This window comes from Saccopteryx bilineata, chromosome 7 (assembly GCF_036850765.1).
Source record: "Saccopteryx bilineata isolate mSacBil1 chromosome 7, mSacBil1_pri_phased_curated, whole genome shotgun sequence".
Classification (NCBI taxonomy): Eukaryota; Metazoa; Chordata; class Mammalia; order Chiroptera; family Emballonuridae; genus Saccopteryx; species Saccopteryx bilineata.
Window position 1 is genome coordinate 85,771,896 of NC_089496.1, and position 15,672 is coordinate 85,787,567.

General features: G+C 38.9%; 1 protein-coding gene across 4 annotated transcripts in view; it reads left to right on the forward strand.

Annotated features, from left to right (window-relative positions):
* The window catches only part of R3HCC1L (R3H domain and coiled-coil containing 1 like), a 103,948-nt gene that overhangs the window by 67,372 nt on the left and 20,904 nt on the right, over positions 1-15,672 (forward strand). The gene's annotated exons all lie outside the window — the stretch shown is intronic.

Consider the following 15,672-nt stretch of genomic DNA (forward strand, 5'->3'; position numbering starts at 1 on the left):
AGTCAGGTCTCCTTCCATCACCAGTTATCCCCTCAGAATGTTAGTTTTTTGAAGGCATCTTAACGAATTATTTAGTCCAGTCTTTTCATTTCCTTAATTTAGACATTCAACACTTAAATTTCTTACTGTAAACAAGAACTACTCCTCTTTCATTCCTTATAGTGGGTTTACATAACCTTTGCCTGAAAGGGAAAAAAATTATTTTCCTATTGAATCCCCAGTTTTATAAATGAGGAAATCGAAGCTTAGTGGGTATACCGTTAGGAAAGGTAGAATCAGGATTGTAGTCTAATTCTGTCTCAATCCAATGTTTATGTCCTTTGTACCAGACCACTTCCTCACCTATAAAATAGAGTTTTGTTTGAGTGATTTCAAAGAGCCTTCTAAAATACTTTAAATGACGAGTGGTTTGTTACCGAGAGTTAAACCAGGACTACAGAAAAATGTTCACATGCATGTGAAAGAGACAGTTGAGACTGAAGAGATGAGCCCATTGGACAGAATGACTTCAATACCAAGCAGTTATCTCTCACAGTTAGGAGGTGTTTGCATGCACACCTACCTGTACCACAGTTAGCACTTTTTATGGTTAAGTCAGAAAACACTATGTCCTGAACAGTCCTTAGAAATATAGAGCAGAAAGTTTCTACAAATGGGCGTTCATGAACCCCTTGAAACTGCAGGAAAATTTTTATATATATGTGCAGTTTTTCATAGTTTTCATCATCTTCTCAGAGGTATTCATTCCTATAGTGTGGTCCCTGGACCAGCAGTATGAGCATCACATGGAAACTGGATAGAAATGAAAACTCTTTAGCCTGACCAGGTGGTGGTACAGTGGATAGAGCATTAGCCTGGGATGCAGAGGACTCAGGTTTGAAACTTTGAGGTTGCCGGCTTGAGTGTGGTATCATAGACATGACCCCATGATTGCTGGCTTGAGCCCAAAGGTCACTGGTTTGAGCAAGGGTTTGCTAGCTCAGCTGGAGCCCCCCCCCTCCACCTCCCATCAAGGCACATAAGAGAAAGCAGTCAAAGCACAACTAAGGGGCTGCAATGAAGAACTGATGCTTCTCATCTCTCTCCCTTCCTATTTGTCCGTCCATCTCTATCTGTCTCTCTCTCTGTCTCTCTCTGTTGCTAAAAAAAGGGACAAACTCTTTAGCCGAGCAGTGTGTATAGTTACAGATTTTTCAAGGGATTCTGATGCACAAAGTGAGAACCATGGCTCAAAGGTAATATACAAACTTAAATGTATATCAGAAAGTGAATGTGGTAACTGGAAATGTCCATCAGCCTATAATGAGAAGAAACGTTGTTCAGCAGAGATTTTAGACTCAAATTAGGTTCAGAAATACCAATAAAGGGGAAGTTGGGTGAATGTAGGGAAATTACTAAGGATCCCAGCACTGGAACATGGTCTTAGTCTGAGAAAGAAAGCAGTGTTCATAGGAGTTGGGAAAGGAACTACCTAAGGGGGTAGAGAGCACAGGTACACATAGGAGGGAGAGAACAGCTTCCTACAAAAGAAGTGCGAGGCACAGAGAGCCTTTTACACTTGGTGGGACTCAAATGAATATTCAGTGAATGGATGGAGGCCATAGAACAGAAGTCGAGCTCTCTTCCTTTGTAGGGTGGCCTCCAGGCACTTTCAGAACCTCTTTGCTGCTACATGTGGATTCTGTGTGGTAGCTTAGGGATATGGCTTTTGAATTGAGTGGGGCATGGGGTTCAAACGAGTAGCTGTTTTTTCAGGTCATAACACTGTTAAGGTGCAAAAGGACTTAGGCAACTGCTCAGTATTTCGAGGAGCATGGTACTGTAGCCAAAGAGGATACTACTGTGACTGAAAGCTGGAATGTCAGGAAAATGAGGTATGTCATGTTTTAAGCTGAAGACAGCCAATGCCTGGGTGCTGTGTTTGGATATCTTTGGGGTTGCTTTGTAGGGAGGGGGTCTATATTGAGGGATGAGGATGCATGAGATCAGGAAAGCAGATGGATTGAGAATGTGGAAGCAGTTCCAACTTTGAATTTTGGTCTCCTGTGCTTTGGGTTTTAGAAGATATGATAATAATGTTAATAAAAGAAGTCACTGATCCAATAACATTAATAGTCCTTTGGTGACTATTACACTTATTATTTATATTACTCCAAACATACTTTGTTAAAGGCTAAACCTGAGTGTCTGCTTATCTTGAAAACTTTCCAAACAGATATTTGGCTCTTTCCCCAGCTGGCCTGTTTCTTTGTTGACAATGACTAGACACATACAGGTTTGTCATACTTCTAATAGGCAGGGAAGTATGCTGTAGAACAGGGTGTGGCAGCCATTGATATGTGAAGCAGTTTCCTGTGATGTTTGAGCCTCTGAAACAGCCTCAGGAGGGTAGAGAGCCTAGCTGGCTGTGTCATTATTGAGCTCTCAGAACTGCAACTCATGATGAGTCTCTAGATCACGGTTAATCTCCTAAAGCCACGGTATGAGATGCCCAAGGACTTAAATTGATAATTGATAAAGAAAAGGATGTTGGCCTGACCTGTTTTAAGACTCTGAGATCTTTGTCCAAGTACAAAAGAATTATTATTGTCTAGATAAAACTTTCATAGCCTCTGCACCTCTACTGATCAGCAAGCTTTTTGATACCAGCAATATAACATTGATGTTGATGGACACTGGCATCTGGTCTCTTCTCTTGCCATTTCTGGCCTTGATTTAAAGATAGGGAAAAATAATTTGGTAAGAATCTTTTTGTTACACAGTGTGTAACCATGTATAACAATGTATAACTATGGGAAAGAGAAAAGTAAAGGAACACCTCCACTCACGTTCATTAGTACACACTCTTATGTTCTCTTTTTTTTAAAGTAGAAAATCCAAAATTGGAAGGGAAAATTCATAATCCACTAAAAACAAATTATATGAAATAGAGAATGAAGTCCTTCATGTCCCGCCCCTAGGGACCTCATTAATAGTTGGTAACCCATCAGTTTGCAGTTTAATAGCAAATATTGATCACTGAGTTTGATAAGCTATAAATTACAAAAAGCTAGATATAATTTGTTATTATCACGGCTATGTTAAAGGCATTGTGCTACATGCCAGCTTTTTTTTTGCTCTAAAATTGTTTATATTTTATTTAGAGAGACAGGATGTGACCATGTGACCAGATAGTCATATAAAAGTCTGAAGGAAGCCCTGGGTGGTTGGCTCAGTGGTAGAGTGTCAGCCCGGGGTGTGGAAGTCCCAGGTTTGATTCCTGGCCAGGGCACATAGGAGAAGCACCCATCTACTTCTCCACCCTTCCCCCTCTCCTTCCTCTATCTCTCTCTCCCCCTCCCGCAGTCAAGGCTCCACTGGAGCAAAGTTGGCCCAGGAGGATGGCTCCATGGCCTCCGCCTCAGGTACTAGAATGGCTTCGACTGCAGCGGAGCAATCGAGCATTGGCCCCAGGTGGGATGCTGAGTGGATCCCAGTTGGGCGCATGCAGGGGTTTATCTGCCCTCCCCCACTTCTCATTTTGGAAAAATACAAAAAAAGTTAAAAAAATCTCAAGGATAATTAATATAAAACAACCATCTAAGAGATGTCCTAACACTGGATTTGATTGTCTAATTAACAGGGGTCTCAAATTCGCAGCCGGCGGGTCGCATGCGGCCCACCCACCAATTTTGTGCGGCCCGCAGGCTGGCCTGCAGACTAATCCACGAAGTTTGATTAGTCTGTGGGCCGCACAAAATTGGTGGGTGGGCTGCACGGCCGCGAGTTTGAGACCCCTGGTAAATGATCAGAGGGCTTAATCCCAAAGGGAAAAACTGATTGATACTGTTTCATGTTGGAAGGCCATAGAACTAAATAAGAGATTGTAATCCCCCACTTCCATTACATTAGTCTGTGTTCCAGATTTCTCTTTATTTCTATTATTTTTATACTTTTTATCAGGAATTTTAGGTTTACAGAAAAAAATTGAATGAAAATTATAGAGACGTCTCATAAATTCTCTCACCCTTTTATTGCTATTTTATTTTCACATTATCTTTTGTTACTAGTTCCAGCTCATGTTAACAGACTTATATTTGATATTTTTATTAAAATATCTGAATTAACATGTTATTGACTGCATAATGGGGTTTTATAGACTCACCTTCCAGATGCTGTATGTTCTAATGTAGTCTCTTGGGACATCCAGAAAGGAATCTGATTGAATTAGATACTCTGTTTATTGCTCATTTCATTAGTGGATAATGATTAGATTTCTGGTTCACACAGAAAGAGGGAACATTAAGTAGATTCCATTGTTCATAGTTGGTGGGGGTTTTTTAACCTATAACTCCTAAAATTAAAAATATCCCTCTGCGTTTTGTTAGATTTGTTGTGTAATATTTTGTCCCTCTGAAATTACATTCAAACCAGCAACATTTTAATTTCTGATACCTTTTCTCAAAACTAAAGAAAGGTATAAACATTTCTGTGCCTACATTGCGGTTCACAGGAAGGGTTCTTGTCTCAAGCTTCAGAGATCCCTGGTGTGCTTCCTCTGTCTCTGGCGGTGTGTTCATTCCAGTAAGCCCCATGCAATGTGGTGTGTTGATTAAGGCTGGGCCAGATGGGGTAGGAGCAGTAACATAACTCATAATGTTTATTTAATTCATTTGCTGTTTAGAGATGTTAGTAGGGAGGGGAAGTGGTAGGGTTGGCAAAGAGAACCTGAATTTATATGTATCCTCATCAGGAAAAAAATAGACAGCAACTGTATCCAAATATTAGAAACTCATTTGTGTTAAAAAGCTTCGTTAAAGTTAGAACTATACCTTTTGGGAGACTTAACTGTCACCCACACTTTGATTTGAGTTCCTTTAATCATTTTTATGAGAAATTACTTGTTGGCACTAGGCACCCAGATTACTTCTAGGCATGCTGGACTTCGGGATAGAGTGCGAGGAGAGGAAGAGTGACTCAGCTGTAGGGCTGACTGCTGAAGCATCGGATAGCCAGCAGTGTAAATATGTTTAAATTCAGACTTTTTTGTGGTGATGAATTTCAGGTTATAGTGTGGAGAGGTATCAGTTTGCAGTAAGGCCTAGATTTGGGACACAGGAAATTTAAGTGCTAATCAGCAACCTTATACAAAAAGTCTTTTGTGTGAATTGACAAGAGACTGAGATTGTGAAGGAAAAGCCACGGGATTGCTGAGGCATACTAAATATACTGGGCTGAAAGCACCAAGACTCTATTTCTGATCCTTAGATGATGGGTACTATTATTACATTGCCTGCCTGGAACAAGAGTGATTCATTTCTTAAACCAGTGGGTCTGAGTCTGCAGTTTGAAGGTTAGAAGTACATATCTATTGCCTGTTGCTGAAAGGGACAGGTAGGCAAGGGCTAATGTTCTATAAAGTAATAAACAAGAAACAATTTGATGTGGGAGAACAAGATTGGGTGTGATATGGGGTTTTAATTTGCTAAAGGAAGCATAGGAAAAAGTGGATCAAGGACTAGAGAAATCAAGCAAAAAGTAGAACAGCAATAAATGCTGGGTTTATAATTTTTCTTAGGTCCGATAGATAGCCATTGTCACTGACTATCATAGCAATACCTGAGTTAAGTTATCAAGGTTAGTTTGGGAAGCTTCTAACCTCTAGCATCCTCCTGTTTGACTTAGTTTTACTATTTCAGACTAGGTTAGTTATGACTTCATCAATAGTATCTTACCATCTAGTCTTTCCAATCATGCTGGGAAGAGGAGGACAAATGGATATGTCTCCCTGCCTTCTCATTCTTCCTCTTGACTATAAATTTAATCTACTACAGTGTTTTTACTATTCAGGGGATCTGTATAGCATCCTACAAGAATACAACATCGGTCTGCCATGTTAACCTTTCTGTCTGGTCTGAATAGGAGCCATATCTATGTCAATACAGGATAGTCACTTGGCCGCCTGCCCATTCATGTGTCATTACATTACCATTCATAGGAGAGAACTAGACCTCACCAATTTATCATCTGGGACTAGTAAATGATCATCTGAACCAATTGTTGGGCCACTTCACATGTCTCATTATTGTAGCTTTCTTTTTCCTCACTTCCTTTTGCCTGTCTCCTTTTCTGCTTGTGTCTTCACTTTTCCCCCTTTCTTTTTTACTATGCCTTAATCTAAAGCTATGGCCATGGCTTTCTCACACTAATGATCATCGGTATTGAGATGTTGCTGATAGCTATTCTAGAGAAATCATTAGATGGCATCTTGCATATGGCATTCTACCCATTCAGTTTTATAAATTTTTTAAGACCAAAGTTTGGTTTTGGCCTTGGTTTCTTGATAAGGTTAATGAAGGCTTAGCCTATGTATATTAGATAATTTTAGCTGCAGATAGGAAATACCATTTGAGAGATTATTTACTCTTACACTTAATATATAAAATACTAGCATTTAAAAGCCTGAATTTATCCTTCTGTTGAAAAGCACTTATGCCCAAAAGAGTATAGAAGGGGCTGTAAGCTATAATTTATGCTGTCTATTAAATATGGTAGTATATTTATTTTTATTTAGGGGACTCCTTTTGGATGTTTTTGAACTTAGGACATGAGAAATTTGACAAGGCTTGAAATACTTTTTATTTCCTTTTTAATTCAGTGAGAGGAGGGGCCTCAGAGACAGACTCCCTCATGTGTTCCAACCAGGGTCCACCTGGTAAGCCCAATAGGGGGCGATGCTCTGCCCATCTGGGGTGTTGCTCCGTTGTTAAGCAACCAGGCTCTTAGTGCTGAGGCAGAGGCCATGCAGCCATCCTCAGCACCGGGGAGATGGGTGCTTCTTCTGTGAGTCATGACCGGGAATCAAACCCAGGGCATCCATACACCAGACCAATGCCCTACCACTGAGCCAAGTGGCCAGGGCTGAAATACTTTTTACTTTTAAAATAGTGTTATTTCCCTATCTTCCAAAGATGGGAGGTTAAATTGGTAAAACATTTTAACATTCTAATTTTTACTTGATTCATATTACTATATGAAAAATTCTTGGCTCTTAATATTTATGCAGTTAAGTAGTCACAGATAACAGTAGAAGAGAAAAAATAGAACCAAAGGGCTTGAATAGCCTAACCTACATAACTGAGAATTGACTCTATGGGTTAATTCTATAAATAATTATATAAGTAGACCTAGTGACATTTGAAGCAACTGCTATAATATTATACCACTACTTGTGGTCAAGTCTCTATTGTCCTTTTTCCTGTAACCCTCTCATGGCCCTCATATTTAAATTTCTTATAGCCATAACAATAGTGTAAAGTGGTTTATTATGTTTGTGTTTAAGTAAAAGTACCCACAAAACTATTTTTATTCCTATCTTCTAAGATCTGAGCTAGGATTATTATATCACAGCCTTTGAACTTGAAGGACTAAAAACTAAAACTTTACCTTGTCTAAGAGATAGAACTATACACATCTTTTTTTAAAAGTGTAATGTTAGTATTGAGAAGGACTTGTAACATAATGCAGTCTAGCCCTCTTTTTTTGTAGGTAAGGTAATAAGATGCAAAGAAATTGTTACTTAGGTAAGGTTAGTTGGCACTAGATTCCGAGTCTCCAGGTTTCATTGAATTGAAAATGCCATTGATTGTGAAATAAATACATCTTTATTTTATGTGTCATTAAGAAAGAAAAAATTTAAACTTTCACACAATGCTTACCCTTTAGAGTTTTAATTTTATACACGTTGAAAGATCTTTTTTAGACTTAATTAGACAAGTTTTTAAAATCATATATCATTTCTTTCATAAGGAAAATATAGGTGAAATAAATTGGTTAACAGTTTTCTAAAACTTCATATTTACAGTCCAATTCTTTCTACTCTTTTTTTTTTTTTTACAGAGACAGAGAGACAGTCAGAGAGAGGGATAGATAGGGACAGACAGATAAGAATGGAGAGAGATGAGAAGCATCAATCATCAGTTTTTCGTTGCAACACCTTAGTTGTTCATTGGTTGCTTTCTCATATGTGCCTTGACCGTGGGCCTTCAGCAGACCAAGTAACCCCTTGCTCAAGCCAGCGACCTTAGGTCCAAGCTGGTGAGCTTTTTGTTCAAGCCAGATCAGCTCGTGCTCAAGCTGGTGACCTCGGGGTCTGGAACCTGGGTCCTTCACATCCCAGTCCGATGCTCTATCCACTGTGCCACCGCCTGGTCAGGCTCTACTAACTTCTTAACTCAGTCATTGATCTTGATGCCTTTCCATCCTGTATCAGCTACTGTGTAATCAAGAACTTTGAAGATACAGCATTTTTTAAAAGAATACATAAAAGAAGCAAAAGTCATTGTTGCTGGATTCTTTTCTTTAGTCTTCTATTTTCTTTTTATTGAATTTGTAGTGGTGAGATCGTTGCTGGAATCTTAAGCCACATTTGCACTTTCCTAGAGCTATCCCTGTATCTGGGATTCCCCCACAGCGTTACCACAGCTTCCTGCAAGTTTGTTATTGATGCTTTATGCTTATGCCTGTGCATCTTACAGTGTGCACGATTGTAGGGTGCATCCTGACGTCAGAGGTGTGGAAATGTCAAAAAAATGTGCATCTTAGAATTGATGAAATATGATACATATCCAGCTGCCAGGTGTTGTGATGTAGTGGTGTGGGACGGGTGAGATGACCAAGTTTGAGTCAATAGGGAAAGTTTCAAGAGAGAGAAAGACTGAAGGGTCCACAGAAGAGGAAGGATCCGGAGCAGACAGAGCATTTCAGGCTGTAAGGATAGCTTGTAAAAAGTAGAGAATGTTCACAGATTTAGGTCCTAAATTTGTCACCCTCAGAAGTTTAGATGACCTATTTTGAAATTTTGTTTTCCTTTTATAATTTCTTAATTAAGATTTTTCTGCATGATTTATATAACCAGGGTAATTAATGTTTATTGGTAAAGGGAAAAAAGTCAGTATTGTTTCAAATTTCAGAATGCCTTCTAGAATTATTTTTAAAAATATATGTTACATAAATCAGATCCTTGCTGATGAGAGTTCTGTGCAGAATCAGTCTTGTTAAACATACTTTTGGACAAAGTAATTAAGCTGAAGCATGTACATTTTATTTGTTCCACAAATATTTACTGAATGCCTAGTTTGTGCAAGATAGTATGTGCAGTGAGGGACTGTAGGGATGACATGTCCTTTATAGTTGAATTACAGAATTAGAATGTTAATTAGGAACTGAAACCCCAGCCTTCCTTTCTGGGCTTAGTCCCTGAATTAGTTCGTTAACGTTGCCAGAACAAAATGCTACCCCAGGCTGGCTGTGGCAGTGAACCACAGAAATTTGTTTCTTACAATTCTGGAAGAATCTTGGAAGTCCAAGATCAAGGTGTCAGCAGGGTTAGTTTCTTCTAAGGCTTCTCTCCTTGATTTGTAGATGACCATCTTCTCACTGTGTCTGTACATGGCTTGCCTCAGTGTCTGTGTCCACTCAGGTTAGAGCCCTCCCTAATGACTTTATTTTAACTTAATTAATTACCTCTCTTTTCTATCATTTTACCTTTCTTCTGCTTATTACTTTTACATTTCTAAACCTGTATTAACTTAGTTACCTTTTTAAAGACCTTATCGCCAAATACAGTTACATTCTAAGGTCTTGGGCATTAGGACTTGAACAGGAATTTGGTGAGACACAGTTGAGCCATAATACTCCCTCAGGTCCTCACATTATTCAGGGACTACCACACTCCTTGTATGCCTTTGCATACTTTGTTCTTTCTACTCGTAGCACCCTTGTTTGCCTTTTCTATGTATTATTTCTTTACTTGGACAGTGAAGATGAATAAGCAAAGTTTGTTCTACCCACTGGTAGCACTTTTATTCCTAGAACTTTATTACATATTAAAATTTTTTGTTTAAGTTTTTTCCCAATGTAGGTTAAACATACATTAAATGTTTGTTGGGTAGGTGGTTAGGTAGTCATGATAAGTTTGGAAGAAAAGATAGGTCTAGCTGTACTATGTTGTATTGTGTAATGAGTACTGTAAAAGTAGTACAGATGAGATAGATGCTGTAGAAGTATAGAGGAAGAGTCAGATATATATGCTTGGGGGTATTTAGGGAAGGATTCACGGAGGAGGTGGTATTTGAGTATGTCTTTAGGAAATGGTGTGATATTTTGAGATGTGCAAACTAACAGGTGTCAGCACTTGCAAAGTAATATTGACCAAAGCAATAGGTAGGAAGAAACAAAATGTGTTTAACCATAGTGGGTATTATTGTTTGGAATGCAGCATATTATAAGGGATGACATGTGATAAAGCAGGAAGATAAGTGTATTAGTTTACTATTGCTGCTGCAATAAATTACCAAAACTACCATCTCAAAACAACACATACTTATTATTTTATAGTTCTGTAGGTCAGAAGTCCAAAATGGATCTCACTGAACTAAAATGAAGTTGCTCGCAGGGCTCAGTTCCTTTCTTGAGGCTCTAGGGAAGACGGTATTGTCTTGCCTTTTTCAGCTTCTAGAGCCCACATTTCCTTGGCTCGTGGCCCCCTTCCACCTTCAAAGCCAATAATGTCCAGTTGAATCTTTTATCATACAGACTACTGCCTCTGAGTTCTGTTTCTAAGGACCCTTGTGATTACACTGGGCATATCCAGGTAGTTCAGGATAATCTTGTTTTAAAGTCAGGTGGGTAATAAACCTTAATTCCATCTACCTTAATTCTCCTTTGGCATATAAAATATTCACAGGTTAAAGGAATTGGGATATGGACATCTCTTGAGAGGCCATTATTCTGCCTACCACAGGTAGGTTGGGACCAAATTATAGGAGTTCAAAATATAGCCATTGCAATTTTAGACAAAAGGAATGACCTGATCAAAGCAGTGCTTTGAGAGTTTAATCTGTATTTGTCTTGCTATATAGAATATAGAACTAGAAAGAAATCAGCAGCCCTGAGTTGTCTTTCCAGTTTTGCCATTGACCCTCCCTCCCTCACTTCTTCCTTTCCTGTTTCTCTTTCCCTTCCCTTCCTTCCTTCCTCCCTCCTAAAATAGTTTACATTCATACATCCTTGTTCAGAGACAGTTACTGTATTTTTCGCTCCATAAGACGCACCTGACCATAAGGCACACCTAGGGTTTTAAGGAGGAAAATAAGAAAAAAAATATTCTGAACCAAATGGTGTGTTAAAATATTTAATAAAATACTGTATTTTTCACTCCATAAGATGTATGGGCATTTTCTCCTCCACTTTTTTTGTGGGGGGAAAGTGCATCTTATGGAGCAAAAAATACTGTAGTTGTCCTGACCATTGGTATAGCCACTATTTCTGATTCTGTTTAATATAAGATAATTTTATTGTGTTACAGAAGGAATACTAGCCTCACAGTCAGGAGACCTGTGTTATGATTCAAACTCTGTCAGTAATTTCATTTGTATCCTCAGGGATGTTCTTCAACCTCTTTGATGCAATCCTCCATCTTTATAATTGGGATAATTATGATAGTCCATTAGACATGCCCATCTGACAGAGATAGAAAGATAACTGTATTCCAAAATAATGTAGCATATATTATTTTTTTTGTTTGAAGAAAGTAACTGGTTTGTGATTTAAGAACTTTTTGTTTTCCTTTTGTAACTTGAAGAACCAAGGGTCAAAACAAAAAACAATAAAAAAAAAAAAGCCTGACCAGGTGGTGGCGCAGTGGCTAGAGCGTTGGACTGGGATGTGGAGGACCCAGGTTCGAGACCCCACAGTCAGGGCACATATGAGAAAGCAATCAATGAACAACTAAGATGTCGCAACGAAAAACTAATGCTTGATGCTTCTTATCTCTCTCCATTCCTGTCTGTCTGTCCCTGTCTATCCCTCTCTCTGACTCTCTCTCTGTCTCTGTAAAAAAAAAAAAAAAAAAAAAAAGGTAAAAAATAAAAAGCTCAGTGATCCATGCCTTGTCAACCTTATAATCTTTCTACTCTTTTGATCCCTCTACAAATAGGAATCGGGACAATCATAGGAAATCAAGCACTATTTCATAGACTTGTTTTTAAGACCAGATTCCTAGGCTATAAGATAAAACCCTCATTTTGGGGAAAATAATTTCATTGAATGTTTTTGTTTATGTATATGAAGGAATACACAGATTTTACTTAGGCTTTATAAATGGCAAGATAGATCATTGATAAAAATGCTAAAATGTTTGTGATTTATAACTTAAAATGATTGTTTGTAGACTTTCCCTTGGTCTCTAACAGGGGTCTCAAACTCAACTCAGCATGTGGGCGGCAGAGCAAGATCACAGCCATTCGGCGGGCCACACTAGGTCTACAAAAGGCAACTGTTACGCAACACTTTTCTCACTGCAGTTGAAAACAAAAAAAAATCAGTACAACAAGCACAATCGTACATGCAGTTTACTCAGTGTCACAAAACGACCAGAAACTGTAGTTCGCATCACAACTGCTGTTAACTAAGCTAATATCTAGCTCGGGTGCTAGAGAAATGAAAAATACAAGTAGGCCCCTAGGCTTACTTAATTTTATCCAAAATATTTTGAACTTCGTGGATTAGTCTGCGGGCCGCACAAAATTGTTCGGCGGGCCGCATGCAGCCCGCGGGCCGCGAGTTTGAGACCCCTGGTCTATAATAATAGATGAGGATGAATCAAATTCTAAACCTCTCCCCTCTATTGTTGCTCTATCAAATATTTCTCAGCTGTAGAAAGGAAAAAACATATATGTGGGTCTTACAATATGAAGTTTTCATAATGATCTAGCAGGTGTTGCCTCAGTACATGTGACATAGTAAATGTTCCAATTATGTACATTAGAAATATGATATAAGCTATAAATAAATGTAAGCCCTATGTATAATTTAAAATTTTCTAGTAGCCACATTATAAAAAGTAAAAAACGTATGAAATTAATAATATACTTTAATCTAATAGATCCAAAATAATATTTCAACATGTAATCATGATATAAGAACATATTGAGAATTTAAAATTTTTTTGTGTTCTTTGAAATCCAAGGCATATTTTAAACATTAAAAACACATCTACAGCCTGACCTGTGGTGGCGCAGTGGATAAAGCGTCAACCTGGAAATGCTGAGGTCGCCGGTTCGAAACCCTGGGCTTGCCTGGTCAGGGCACATATGAGAGTTGATGCTTCCAGCTCCTCCCCCCTTCTCTCTCTCTCTGTCTCTCTATCCTCTCTCTTCCTCTCTAAAAATGAATAAATAAAATAAAATTTAAAAAAACAAACAAACAAACAAAAAACACATCTACATTCAGACTAGCCAGATGTCAAGTACTCATGTACTGGACATTGCAGGTCTTCTGCAAAGGTGTCTACATAATCAGTGCATTGAATCTTCAAGCCTCTATACTGCCATGTCTAGTGCATCTGTGACAGAGGTCCTGTGCTCTCCCCTGACACATAGTCTTGCTGCTTTATACCTTATACCTCTTCCAGCTCGATACCTTACTTGACTCTTAGACATTCCCTTCTGTGCCACATTGTCCTCTCTCCTTGACTTTGTCAAGGCCCCTTTTCATGTTTTGCTGAGATTTTCAGGAGAGAAAGCAACATTAACTGTGGCTTCCTACCTTTACCATACTTCCACAAAAAATGTTTTACCAGTAGAAGTGTAAGCTGATCCCAATAATATTCGAACTTTGGAGAAATGAAACTTTATCATCTTAGGAAAAGAGAGGAATCCCTGATAACAGTAGTCTGAGTTTATGGGTAAAATTGGCCAGATGTATGTAACTTGTAGGCTTTATAGCTATTGTTTCATAAAATATAGAATAAGAATTGTGTTTTTTGCTATTATTAATAGTTTGTATTTAATCAGTGCTAGAAGTTAAAATGCTTAGTAGTTTGTTTAGAAATGGGATATAATTATACAAATTCAATTTTGCTGATTAGTTGAGCAAAGGATCTTAATGACATTTTCTTACTATATCATCTTGTCTCTTTTTCCTTTCTCTTTGTAATTATTTCTTAGGATTTTTTTTGTTTGTTTGTTTGAGAGAGAGAGAGAGATGGTCAGACAGAAAGGAGAGAGATGAGAAACATCAACTCGTAGTTGTATCACTTTAGTTGTTCATTGATTGCTTCTCATTTGTGCCTTGACTGGGGGGCTCCAGCTCAAGCCAGTGACTTTGGGCTTAAGCCAGCGACCATGAGGTCATGTCTATGATCCCATGCTTAAGCTGCAATCCTGCACTCAAGTTGGTGAGCCCGTACTCATGCTGGCAACCTCAGGGTTTCAAACCTGGGTCCTCAGCATCCCATGTTGACTTTCTATCCACTGCACCACCACTGGCCGGCAAGATTTATATTTTTTATAGTCTTGTATTGTTTACCTGTCACAATGCACTATTTAGCACCAATTTGTAAATGCATGGACATGCAGTACTTTGTTTTGTTTGTTCTTTGCAAAGTAGATCTGAAAGCCAATGCCAGAAATCCAAAAATGAGATAAAGGAAACAATTCCATTTACAATAGTATAAAAAATATTTAGGATTAAATTTAACAAAAGACACATAAAACTTGTACTCTGAAAACTGCAAAACATTGAAAGAAATTAAAGAACTACATAAATAGACATTGCAGTGTTCATCTCTTAATAAAATTAATGTACTTCCCAGATTGATTTACACATTCAACACAATCCCAGCTGTCTTTTTTTTTGTACAAATGACAAACTAATCCTCAAATTCATATGGAAATACAAGGGATCCAGGGTAACTAGTGATTTTGAAAAAGTAGAACGTAGGAGGACTCAAACTTCCTGATTTAAAACCTGTTATAATAAAACTACAGTAATCAAGACTGGCACTGATGTAAGGATGGACTTGCAAGTGATTGAAGACTCCCCTTGTTTCTGGTGCTTGAATTATTCTAAACTGATATACCAGGCCACTCTAGCCTTTTAAGCCGTGGCGCAGTGGATAGAGCGTTGGAACTGGGACGCTGAGGACCCCGGTTCAAAACCCCAAGGTCGCCGGCTTGCGGGCTCATCTGGTTTGAGCAAGGCTCACCAGCTTGAGCCCAAGGTCACTGGCTTTGAGGAAGGGGTTACTCAGTCTGCTTGTAGCCCCCCGATCAGGGCACATATGAGAAAGCAATCAATGAACAACTAAGGTGCCACAACAAAGAATTGATGCTTCTCATCTCTCTCCCTTCCTGTTTGTCCCTGTCTGTCTCTGTCACATATACACAAAAAATAAATAAAAAAGTAAAAAAAGGAATTTGTTAAAGGCCCTGGCCAGTTGACTTAGGGTTAGAGCATCAGCCTGGTATGTGGATGTCCCGAGCTTGATTCCTGGCAGGGCACATAGGAGAAGCACCCATCTGCTTCTCCACCCCTCCCCCTCTTGCTTCTCTCTCTCTCTTCTTCTCCTCTCCTACAGCCATGACTCAATTAGAGCAAGTTGGCCCCAGGCACTGAGGATGGCTCCATTGCCTCTGCCTCAGGTGCTAAAAATTGGCTTTAGTTGCAACAGAGCAAGGGCCACAGATGGGTAGAGCATTGCCCCCTAGTGGGCTTATTGGGTGGATCCTGGTTGGTGCACATGTGGTAGTCTGTCTCTGCCTCCCCTCCTCTCACTAAATAAAAATAAAAAAGAATTTGTTAAAAGTTTAGTTGATAGAATCTTCTTGCCCACTTGTGTGGTGGCCACTT